Below are 12,206 nucleotides of genomic sequence, written 5' to 3'. Positions count from 1 at the left end.
AAACGGCTCTTAAACACATCCAGGGATGGCGATTCAGCCACCTCCCTGGGAGCCTATTCCAGTACCTAACTACCCTTTCTGTAAAGTTCTTCCTAATATCCAACCTAAACTTGCCCTGGCACAACTTGAGGCCATGCACAGTTTTGTCATGCTGTTCAACTTGAGTAAAATTACCCTGTGTCATAACAGATGTTTCTAAAGAACTGTGGCACATACATTGCGTGTCTTTTTATCATTCCTCTTTGGATTTTGTAGTTTAAAAACAGCCACAACTCGTCGTTCTGAAGTGCTGGGGAAACAAAAAAAAACAGCAGTGATGTATTAATTTGCAAGAGAAGAGCATTGGGAGATTCTGTGGTAGCTGTGATTATTCATTAGCCGTGAAAAGCGTGAAGCACATTGTCAAAGCTCAGTTCATACTTTGAGGTGTATTTCTTTGTACTGACACTGGTCAGAAGAACATCTAAGCTGGCGATATGAGAACTCCTTTGCTTGGCTAATGGCGCTTCGTGTCACACCAGCTGGGGTGTGCAGTCTGCATTCTAAAATTGCTGTGTGAGTGCTCCCTCTTAATCTCCTTAAGGATTTCTGTTGCAGGAAGGGTGGCACAGTAGAAATAGAAACATAATTATAAAAGTTGGTCTTGGCAAATTCTGAGAAGAGAGTTCTATTTAAAACAAGTAAATGAAGTCTCATTTCTCACAAAGTTCTGAAGCCTCCTATAAATCCAGTTTCTTCCCCCATATTCCTTTGACTGACGTTATCTCCACCAGGCAAGAGACAGGACGACATCTTTCCGCTCATCCCCCAGGGACACTATTTGGACTCTTTCTTCTGTTTCCTCCTCCCTTGCACTGACTTCCCCAGAGCTTTTAGGAACTTAATTACCTTGGAAACTTTTCTGTCTTTGACACGGTTTCAGAACAGGTTGGAGTTACTTGCTGGCTTCTTCAGTCACAGGGCAGCCCAGCCATTCGCCTCTCACGCTTTTGAAGGCGAGCTAATTAATAACCTTTACCATACGTATCTTTGGAAATGTTCATCATCTCTGCATGTTTCTGCTCTGTGAAAGGATGATTATTTTGTTTTTCCCTGTATATTAAAAGTGCCAATTAAAGCTTATGGCAGTGGGGCTTTGACAGGCATTTTCCAGACATTAACTCTCCCGATTAACCGTGGTCTTGATCCTTTAAAAAAAAATCACACATTTTAATTGTATATTTTTTAGGATGCAAACGTTCGCAGCTCTTTAAGGTACCTACTTAACAAATTCCTTTATAACAAAGTTGACATTCCTCCCATTAAAACACAGTTGTTGTTTTCAAATGGGAGTCACTGTCAGAATCCAGTGCGCTACGAAGTGAACCCTTCAGGTTAATTCTAGAGGGCAGATATTGAACTATTGTTTACATGGGGACTCTCGCCTAATCAGCTGTTTAAAAGCCAAGTGACATATGCAGCCATCTGCACTCACTTCCTAATTAGTTGCAGTGGAGGGAGAAGCCTCCAAACAGAAGTCCGTCTTAGCAGGGGGAAATTAATTCTTTACGGATGATGAATGGGAGGGAGCTCTTCAACATGTCTTCTCCATTAACTTTAAAGGCTGACAAAATAGCTGTCTTAAACTCTTACTTATCTTGAGATATCAAGAGCTTATTGACCATTTGACAAACAGAACCGAGTGTGTCAGCTTTGTGGTGAGAAGCCAGAGAGCCACTGACTGTATGAGGTGTGAATTGTGCAAGGAGGCAACTGGACCTGCAGTCTGTGCCCTTCGCAAATGCTTCCAATGAGGAGGGACATCCAGAACCAACTCTTAATGCGCCTTGTGAACAGGAATTTGCTTCCATAAAATGACTGAGAGAAGATGGTGCTGAGACTTTTCTTCTTTAACTCCTGTGCCCTCTTACCTCCCAAACAAATACCTACAGCCAAGAGGGTAAGGAGGATGCATTCGTATCTGTATTACGGCACACATCTAGGGATGCACAGGACCTAGGGACCCCAGCAAGGCAAGGGTGAAATATTCTAACACCTAACAGCTGTAATGTATTTATCAGACGTGCTGTTAAAAGAGGAGGATCTCCAATGGAGATTAAACTGTCAGACTAGAACAAGAATGAATATATTAGCTTAGCAAAACCTAGTGCGGTTAGGTTTTTAGTCTGTGCAGCTTCCACATGAGATGGTAACAAACAAAGGACTCTGTGTTTCCAGTTTCCAATTGAAAGCCAGGGAAAATGTCACCGCCTCCTAGAACATACGTGAGTAAATGTTGCATAGCTCAGGGAACGCCGTGCCTTCAGTCCATTATTTTTTTCTCCCAGTGCTTTCAAGTTCTACATTCTATATGTGTGACAGTTACACAGACTTTTTTCCTGTGTTACTCTTGAGACAGGAATGCAGAGTAATAGCAGGTATCTGCTTGGTCTGGCAGGCTATTGCCTCATCCTCTCTGCATATGGTGATGTCAGTTTTTTCTGCTTAGTAATGACAGCTTCATCGCTTTTATCAGTAATTACAGGTTATTGCACCTTGCTTTTAATTTTTGCCATTGAGATCGTTTTTTGATTGGTGCCTTTTAGAGTGGTGGTAGCAAAAAAAATGATCTGTGAGCACCCTTCCAGCCCAAAACGTTCTTTGATTCCTATAATTCTATAAACAAGGAAGACAGATCTCCCTAAATCCATCTTTAAAGCCTCCTTCTCTAACAGGGCATCGATGAAGATGACTTAGCTCCTCTATTCAATGTTGCTGAACTTTTTTCAGATCACGTGGCTCTGGTCCAGTCTGTCCAGTTCAGGTATGTCAAGGCAGTCCAGAAATAACTCATTTATGTGATTTATGCCAGCTGATGGTTTAGTTTGTGTACAGAAATCCAGTGCTAAAGTAATACAGATTTAAATGGCAGATCACCTGAGAACGGTTAGGGATAGTAACATCTCTTGAAATGGCTGAGAATGGTTTTCCCAGTGACGTGCATGCCTGCTGGGCATGATGTCAGCCCACACGCTGGACCTGACCTTTCCATCTGAGCACTGAAGGAGTCACTTGGAATAGCACAAAGCTGATCTCTGAGCCAGGTAGTTGGCTCCTGGTCTTAGACATAGTTTATGCTTTGAAGATAAACTGGGATTTATACATCTAGAAGAGGTGCTTGTACCCAGCGTTGCTGTGGGAGATGTGCCCTGTCCTGTCGTCCCCTTGCTTGGGAAGAGATCTGATGTGAGACCACCTGGCAGGGAGAGGCTGAATTAGTGAACAGGTGCAGGGCAGGCAAACAAGCGTTTGGACAGCTGAAGAACAGATGGTCCTTCCTATAAAACCATTTGTAGTAAAGTGTGGATAATAACAGCAGCATCACAGAGGCCTGCTGTGCTCTGCAGACTGTGTGTAAGGAGGGAGTGGAGTACTCTAAGATGGATTTGCACAGTGATTGCGGTGCTGTATGGGAAGCCAAAAAGGACAGCGCTAGAAGGATACAAGGGAACATAACAGCCAGACCAACATTTATGTTTCCAGGGTCCTTCATTCCTGAATGCCAAGGTCCCTGTAAAGTCAAAGGGACCTTTTCTCCAAGCCTTGTTGCAGAGTCATACACTCGTGGTTGGGCAGGGTCCCCTGCACTGCAGAGGAAGCTCAGGTTGCCCAGGGAAGTCCCTAAGCACACCTGTCAGCAGGGCCCTTCTCTTCTGTGTTAGCCTGAAATGCTGTGAGCCCTCAAACTGGCAGCTTGTGGGAGGGAGCACTTGGCCTCTCTAATTAGGGCCCTAAAATACCTTCATGTTGAGTACCTGGAGAACTTATTATTTTATACCATAATAAAAATTGCAGCTCTTATCTCTTTTATGCTCTTCTGTCTTTACATTGACACAGTGCCAGGATTTTCACTGTCACAACAGTGTGTGTGCTTCTTTCCCTCTGTTTATGGAAACAGAAAAGGCTTCTGTCATTTCAGAGCAGGCTGAGTGAAGCAGGGCTCTGATAGCAGAGGAGCACTGGTGATGGCGCCTGCATTATTTTAGAACACACTGGCCTTGGATAACATGAAGTTGAGGGTTTTTTTAATCCCAGAGCAGAGGAATAAGCAAACCCAAGTGTATCAGCTGCAGGAGGAGTGAGTCACTGTGCTTTCCCACTACCCCACACAGCCGCAGTTTAACCTACAGTGTTTAGCATCCCAGTGCAGCAGACGTGACCTGGGGGCTGCGAAGCTCAGGTTGTTCTCTGAGCTACCTGAATGCTCCCAGCCACAGTGCAGGTAGCAATCTGCGCTCTTGTCATTTCATGCTAAGCAGTCAACGTGCAGTTCTCCTGTCTGCTCTTCTTGGCAAGACAAAATACATATGTTGTTCCTCTCCGTGGAAGGAAATTCTTTCAATAACAGCTTCCCACACAGAGCTGCAATTGGAGTCTATAACCATTTCTGGACTGTGATCTAGATAGACATATAGATATGTTTGAAGATTTCATGCTTGTATGGAAGATTGTCACTTCATGAAGCCACAATGAATCAAAATTTGATAGTTGAAAAGTATAAGAAAGTACTTTATGTGGTAAAACTACAGCTAATAGTTTTTCTTCTGGAACTTAATAAGTTTATTCATATTTTATATCAGTTTGAAAACAGAAGAATTAACTGGAGTGGAAAGCAAATAGTGATATCTCACCTCCTCAACTGAAAAGGTGTTTACCAAATGTGCATGTTTTGCAGTCAAGAAAGGGGAATCTTCATGGGACACATTAAATTGTGGGAGGTGGGGGGGAAAAGAACGTGACAGTATCTGCTGGGAGGGTCCCCAAAATCTGGCTAGGCCTGTGGCCTTCATCAGATGGACAGAGGTGTCAGCAGATAGCGGTAGCCTCTTCATAATGGCCTCAAGTTGCACCCGGGCAAGTTTAGGTTGGATATTAGGAAGAACTTCTTTACAGAAAGGGTAGTCAGGTACTGGAATAGGCTCCCCAGGGAGGTGGTTGAATCGCCATCCCTGGATGTGTTTAAGAGCCGTTTGGATGTGGTGCTCAGGGATATGATTTAGTGTAGGGTTTTTAGAGTTTGGGTACTGGCTAGGCTGCGGTTGGACTTGATCTTCAAGGTCTTTTCCAACCTGGGGAATTCTATGATTCTATGATTCTATAACAGGTACTGTGGGATGACAGCGGGACAATCACTTTTCCATTACGTCTTACTGTGGCCCTACAGTTCAGCTTTTAGGCATACATGGTCTTCAGTGCAGTTTTCTTTTCAGGCCCCACATTCCTCAGACAGGCCTGCATCTTGCACACAACAGAGACAGAACTGGTATCCAAAAGTATAAATCAGCTTTGGAAAGGATTTAAGGAGCTGTTTGATCAGCTTCTTTGGGGTGGTTTCTTACAGTTTATCTTGTAATGTTCTGATTAGTGAAGAAGTCTTCCAGTGTTTCATAAGTAAAGAAGACCAATAACAAGACGAAGATCATAAAAGATTATTGAGGATACATTTAAGGTACTGGAGACCTGATCAACTGTCATGTTCCTACCAACTTCTGCGGATGTGAGACTGAACTCAATGTGAATGGGGATATTTCTCTACTAAACCCAACTGGAGCTGTGAGAAGGTATGTAGGAATTTCTCGTTTGTAGCAGTGTTGTCATTGTGCTTTCAGAGTAACGAGAACAAAATCTGAAGCGCTGTCAGATGTTTCACGTGTCAGATATGCCATATTTCTCAGTAGAGAAACCTCTCAGGGTACATCAGTACCCCTTTTTCTTAGTTTTGCTTTCAACATTTGCAATCCTAGTTTAACACTTTTGCCTTTTGGTCATATGGTAAAATACGTTCAGTCCTATTTACATGTGTTTTTTCCAGCTTCTCATTCTACCTGAATTTCTAATGCAAGCAGCATCTGATTTCTGTGACCTGGATCCCGTGCTCCAATCATATGTGCCAAAACATGAAGTTGTTCTTGATTTCTCCTTGGGTGTGCAAAGTTCACTGTATCCCCTGACATTAAAAACCAATTCCTGGCCAAATATGAATCATACTTATCCTCTTCTCCAGCTGAGGCTCGTACAGATCCGGCACCTCATGTTGTTTGCTCATCTGCTTGTAGGCTGATACTGTCCTGCAGTCATCACAGGACTGGCACAGAACGCTCCCTCTGCATCATCACTAAACATTGGGAGGAATTTGGAAAGCACGTAGAACCCATTGACAGCAGTGGACCCGAGTGCTCTGTCATGTGAACAATGCTGCGTGCCAGCTGTGGCTGAGGGGCGTATACGAACAAGAAGAAAGAGCACAGAAGAGTTCACAAGAATGAATAATGTATGCGTAAATGGAAGAACTACTTTGGAAATATGTTTGTACTCACCCCCTCCTTCTTTCAGATGCTTTCTAGTGTAATGTCTGTGGAAGGGTCACAACTCAAATGCAGTGTATTCGCATATTTCCATCTCCATAGGTCTGTACAAGTGTTGATGCTCTCAGACACCAAGGTGAGATATCTTTAAAGGCACATACATGCGTATACTGTGAGGTAGACTGAAAAAGTATAAGAGCAAAAACTAAGTGATGTCGTCCCATTCTCCTTTTGCTATTTGTCTGTTGTGACACTAATGTGGGTCTGTCCTCTTCCTCAAGGATGAAACAGATACAGGCAGAATTCTGGAGAAACCGTTGTTACAGTCAAGAAAGGATAATTTCCATTGTGCACATGAGCCAATGCATGCTGAGATACATGAAGAGCATCAACGATGGAATCAAATATCTTGGCTATGATGACACACAAAGTCAACAACAGTTTCCACAAGTGCTGGAGACATCCAAACCAAACCTGAGGTTGCGCTGTTCAGCCAGGTGAAGGTCAGCCCTCTGTGAAGTAGTTTGTGTAAGTCTGTTTCACAGCCTCCCTAGCAGTCAGCACCTGCTGGCTATTCTGTACAGCACCAGGGCACGCGGCTGCTGTGTAACTCGGCTATGCCAGCGAGAAACCTGGAAGGAGATCAGTAAGCTGCGTCTTTGCATCAGTTACACTGAGGTGAAAACAAACACGTGCTGTCCCACAGCAAGTGACCTCCTGGAAAAATCAGATAAAGACACCTCAAATCATGTATGTCACTTTCAGCGTGTCTGCAGTGGAGGTCCTTTGCCAGTCGTTAGGTGTTTTTCTCAGGGCAATTATCTCTGCGTACAACTGGAATACAGCTTAGTCTCTGAAGGAGCAACCTCAACAGTGCTTATGCAAAGCCTTGTGCTCTTTTAGCCACTTCAGAGTCATTTTTTTCCTTTAACACTCAATATTTTTCTCGAAGTTTTTATCCTGGATTGCTTTTTTTTCTGGTGTGTGTCAGGGTTACATTACCATTAAAGTCAGGTTGCTTGATGGAGGAGAAACTCAATTTCTTCTTAATTTCAGTTTACTACCAAGTTCTTCTTTTCTGTAGTAACAGCCAATATTTGTCATAGCATTAATTCTAAAAATGGCTTTATTCAAACAAATTGCCTCTGTAAAAGTTGTTTGTCTTTGAAAATTTACAGGAAAAGACCCCTCACAGCAATAATGAGCCTTCAGACTCTACCAACTATATAGATGTCATCTCATATATTTGCCCTTTCCATTCTGACCACAGGTGAAAGAGGCTAAACCACAAGGCTGTACCTCTGCACAGCTAAGGCGAGGCACGCAGCACCCAGTGCCCCTGTATTCAAGGCTAACTGCTTCACTCAGCTGGACACAGGCATTTCTCACAGCACAACTGAGGCACACACAGCAGGCCAGTTTCTAATTCCCCCTAACTGGTCTATGAATGAGGTGCATGGAATACTCTGGTCTTCAGCATAACAGAGGTAGAACCTAAGGCACATCTTCATCCTCAGCCAGAAATGAGGTCAGAAGTGGTAAAATGTACTTACCTTACAGTTCACTCCCCAGTGCATATTCTTGGGAGCTGTGATTCCAGGATGAGTCATGCAAGAAACTCTTCTGTATTTGGGACAGTTTGGTGCCTTAAAGGGTCATAAAATCAGACAGCTGTTCTCAAGGGCAGGAAGGAAGGGCTTTGTTGAACCTCCAAATCCATGGCCTCCTCTAAAAATAAATACAAAGCAGGTAGATATTTTAGGAGAAAAAACGAGCACAGGGAAAACATTTTCAGCTTAATTCAAGCTCCAGAAGTGCAACACTGAATAAACGCTACTAGTAAAGAATGTGCTGTTCACTTCTATAAATCTAAAGTACCTTTTAGAAGCAGGCCAGTGTGTTATACTCATCTCACAGATAGGGAAACAAAGCCATTGAAGGTGGAGTAACCTTCCCAAAACCAAACCTTGGTCAGTCCGTGTTGGATCAGACAGATTTCATCCAGGTAAAAACACTACCTGTGACTACAACCACTAGATATGGGAAAGGAAAGCACAAAATACACACTACACATGTTGAGGAATTTCCCAGTTTACAACATTATGTAGTGCAAAAGTAAGGTTGATGCAATCGGTGCATCAAGTTAAATTCCCAAGGGAGGAAGGAAGGAAGGAAGGAAGGAAGGAAGGAAGGAAGGAAGGAAGGAAGGAAGGAAGGAAGGAAGGAAGGAAGGAAGGAAGGAAGGAAGGAAGGAAGGAAGGAAGGAAGGAAGGAAGGAAGGAAGGAAGGAAGGAAGGAAGGAAGGAAGGAAGGAAGGAAGGAAGGAAGGAAGGAAGGAAGGAAGGAAGGAAGGAAGGAAGGAAGGAAGGAAGGAAGGAAGGAAGGAAGGAAGGAAGGGAAAAAGAAAGAAAGGGAAAAAGAAAGGGAAAAAGAAAGGGAAAAAGAAAGGGAAAAAGAAAGAAAGAAAGAAAGAAAGAGAAAGAAAGAAAGAAAGAAAGAAAGAAAGAAAGAAAGAAAGAAAGAAAGAAAGAAAGAAAGAAAGAAAGAAAGAAAGAAAGAAAGAAAGAAAGAAAGAAAGAAAGAAAGAAAGAAAGAAAGAAAGAAAGAAAGAAAGAAAGAAAGAAAGAAAGAAAGAAAGAAAGAAAGAAAGAAAGAAAGAAAGAAAGAAAGAAAGAAAGAAAGAAAGAAAGAAAGAAAGAAAGAAAGAAAGAAGAAGAGCAACAGGAAATTATTTTTTCTTTTATCCAATACAAATAATAGGTAATGGAAATGCATGCTGCAGCAAAGATGAACAAGGCAGGTATTGTAGTTTAAAATTACACCATCAGTGTCATGCAAACCACCCTGAAAGCAGAGAACCACTTACAGAGCTCAGTTAACATGTCATGTATCTGAAAGCTGAAGTTCGAAGGACACGAAGCTCAGTCTGTATGAAATTCAAAGTGAGAAAGTGACAAAAAATACAAGGAACTTGTATAACACCGACATGATTAATCTCAGTATTGGTGTGGCACCAGGGAAATTTGCTCCTTGGTTATGTGGGGAACGGCCAGTGAGATTCATCTGTTATCAGAGGAAGCTGTGGATTGCTCACACTGTTTTTATTCACAGGGGACTTCAGAATCAACAGGGAGACAGAAAAACCCACTGCTCATCTTCAGAGGTTTCACAGAAAACTGTCCCGTAGCAAAAATGAAACTGAGTATTAACGTCCAAGTCGAATCAAACTAAGAAATACCCTCTCCCATGTCCAACAACACATTTTCACCAGTTATATTTTACTCTATTTTTAACCAATGGAAAAATGTAAAATAAAAGTCATACAATCCTAACCAGTCAGCAGTGACTGAGTTGAAAGGCTACAGAATTCTAGGGGGACATCCTAAGCACTCAGTTTGGATTTCTATTGAGTAGCCTGTCAAAAGGATGGAAATAAGTCACGTCTCCATTTACATACTTGCAAGATTATCAGAATTTAAGACCTGTTGTAGTTCTGAGGAACAGAAGCAGTAATTCTATTGCTCCATGCATTTACTCCTGTCTTCACAGTATCAAAAGCGGCTTCCTCCAAAGACCTGCAGTGCATCCTGGAACTCTGCATGGGAGTAATGCGTGAAATAGACCATCTTCCTGAACTTTGAAGGATATGGCAGAAAAGCGACATTAAAGAACACAAAACGAAGACTCAGAAGCACAAAACAAGTTATGGAAAGTAGATCCTAATCTTGGATTCAAACAAACGGACATTGTGTAGAACGTATTTAGAGATGAGACACAGGACTTGTCTTGGAATCTGTAACAGTCTCTTATTGCTACAGGGTGCCCTTAAATCTGCCCCATGACTTTTATATGATCAGTGTTTCTCTCTTCCTCCCATTAACTTGCCCACCCAATTGCCAGCTGAACCTTTTGTTCTATAACCTTTTCCTAAGTAAAAAGATCATCTCATACTCAGTAAATGAAACACGTGGCTTTCCCTGCATGCCTCACAACTGTTCGCTTCAGGAAAAAACAAGTATGAGTTCCAGATAAAGCATCAGAATGAAATAAACACAGAAGCAATGCGCCTCTGGGGAGTAAGAAAACACCCCAGAGCTGATTATGTTTGCTAGAACATTGAACATGGACTCATCGAATTGATTAATTCTGTCATAACAGCAAATCATTAAACCATAAAGGAGAAAATCCAATATTCTTTATAGCGCTAGGAGTCTATCTTTAAAAAATCAAAGTAATATTGGCTCTAGAAAATCCTTGTTGCTTTACCATATTAATATTTTGAGCAGGACTTTGATGTCAAGAATGCTGTAGTAATAAAAATACAGCCATTGCAATGGTAATTTTACTTTCTTATTATATGACATGTCTATGCGGGCCCACATCAGTAAAGATGAAGGAGCCAGGTAACAAATGCCACACATCTGAACACTGACAGGAAACAACTGTGAGGCAAAGAGTAACACGGCTTTTGTACGGAGAGAAAAACCCTTGCTGAAAAGGCATTAACAGGGGGCTTTCCACCAAAACTTCCCTATTCCGTGGAAATGTGATCCCAAGGGAGTTCCAGCATCACCCTGTTTGGGGGCAGTACAAACTGTGATGTGAACTGAGCGAGGTGGAGGAACCCCAGATGGGTTCCAGAGAGATCCTGTTCTCTTAGGGCCACACATCCCTTAGGGCCACACAGACCTTCCGGAGTTGCAAATTCTTGGCCTCAGGCTTTCTCCCACCACCAGGCTCTCAGCACAACATAACTCGGTGTTATGCTGTATGTGACACAAGGAAAACAATGCAGGAACTGCCACCGACTTTGAGAGGCTGTCACCCAGCTGATTTTTTAGCTGCCAGATATAGACGCTACACTGCAAAATCATCCAACTGTGGTTCTCAAGCGATCCATCACAGAGAGCTGAAGGAAGGGGCTATTTTTCTTACAGCAAATCGCTTTTCTCATTTCTTGAGTATTCAATGGCTGAAGAAAAACATGTTTTCCTGCAGATAAGAGCTCAGCCTGTGAGTGCTGCGGACATTCTTTATGTTGATAAAAGTCTCACCGCTCACTAAAAATAACCAACTTTTGAAGTAGGAATGATAGTTCTGCAGCATCTGGGACTTCAGAGAAATCCAGAAGCCCATATAATTTGCTTAGCCAAAGCTGTGACCCCACCACTTCAGTCTCTCCCAGCAAGAATGTACTTTGAAGGAGAAAGTGAAGTGAATGTACTTAATATGTTTCTCCCTAGCAGTTGCTTGGGGAGAATTATACTCTTACAGTAAGATAGAACAGGCATTGGCAGGCACACTGCAGACTTTCAAGCAGGTAATATGCAATTACAGAATCACAGAATCACGGAATTATCAAGGTTGGAAAAGACCTAGAAGATCATCCAGTCCAACCATTACCAATACTTCCCAGCTAAATCATGTTCATCAACACAACATCCAAACGTTTCTTGAACACTCCCATGGTCGGTGACTCCACCACCTCCCTGGGCAGTGCATTCCAGTGCCTGACTACCCTTTCCGAGAAGGGAATTACTAACTGTTCCTTGTTATAAAGGGCACTGAAAAGATAAACACGTGTTTATGCTAATACTTAAGTGGTGCTGTGGAAAAGAGCATGGAAAAGATGCTGCTACAGAGGAGAATCCATCTCAACAACTAGGCACAGATAGAGGTCTTTGTTTGCAGCTGTCCAAAGCTCATTCCAAAGCTCACTGTTCCTCAGCGGTTCTTTATCCTGCACACCCTGCAAGTCCAAGACCTCAACGGGCTGGAAAAAATAAGAAGGCGACATGAACCAGAGCTCCTCTTGTTAAAGAGATAAAACTGAGATTTGTTCCATGTGAAGCCAAAACTTTC

General features: G+C 42.5%; 1 long non-coding RNA gene across 3 annotated transcripts; it reads right to left on the bottom strand.

Annotated features, from left to right (window-relative positions):
• Window positions 1-5,566: 5,566 nt before the first annotated feature.
• On the bottom strand, window positions 5,567-11,534 carry LOC146761514 (uncharacterized). Of its 3 annotated transcripts, XR_014944217.1 has the most exons (3): window positions 9,211-11,530; window positions 7,898-8,072; window positions 5,567-7,422 (listed from the first exon to the last, which is right to left on the bottom strand). It is a non-coding gene; the product is annotated as an uncharacterized LOC146761514 (long non-coding RNA). The 3 variants fall into 3 exon arrangements; XR_014944216.1 differs by having other exon boundaries at window positions 7,898-11,534; XR_014944218.1 differs by having other exon boundaries at window positions 5,567-6,976; window positions 7,898-11,534.
• Window positions 11,535-12,206: the final 672 nt, after the last annotated feature.

This window comes from Coturnix japonica, chromosome 3, assembly GCF_054131305.1.
Source record: "Coturnix japonica strain WE chromosome 3, WE-NBRP24, whole genome shotgun sequence".
Lineage (NCBI taxonomy): Eukaryota > Metazoa > Chordata > Aves > Galliformes > Phasianidae > Coturnix > Coturnix japonica.
This window is presented reverse-complemented; position numbering and strand designations above follow the sequence as displayed.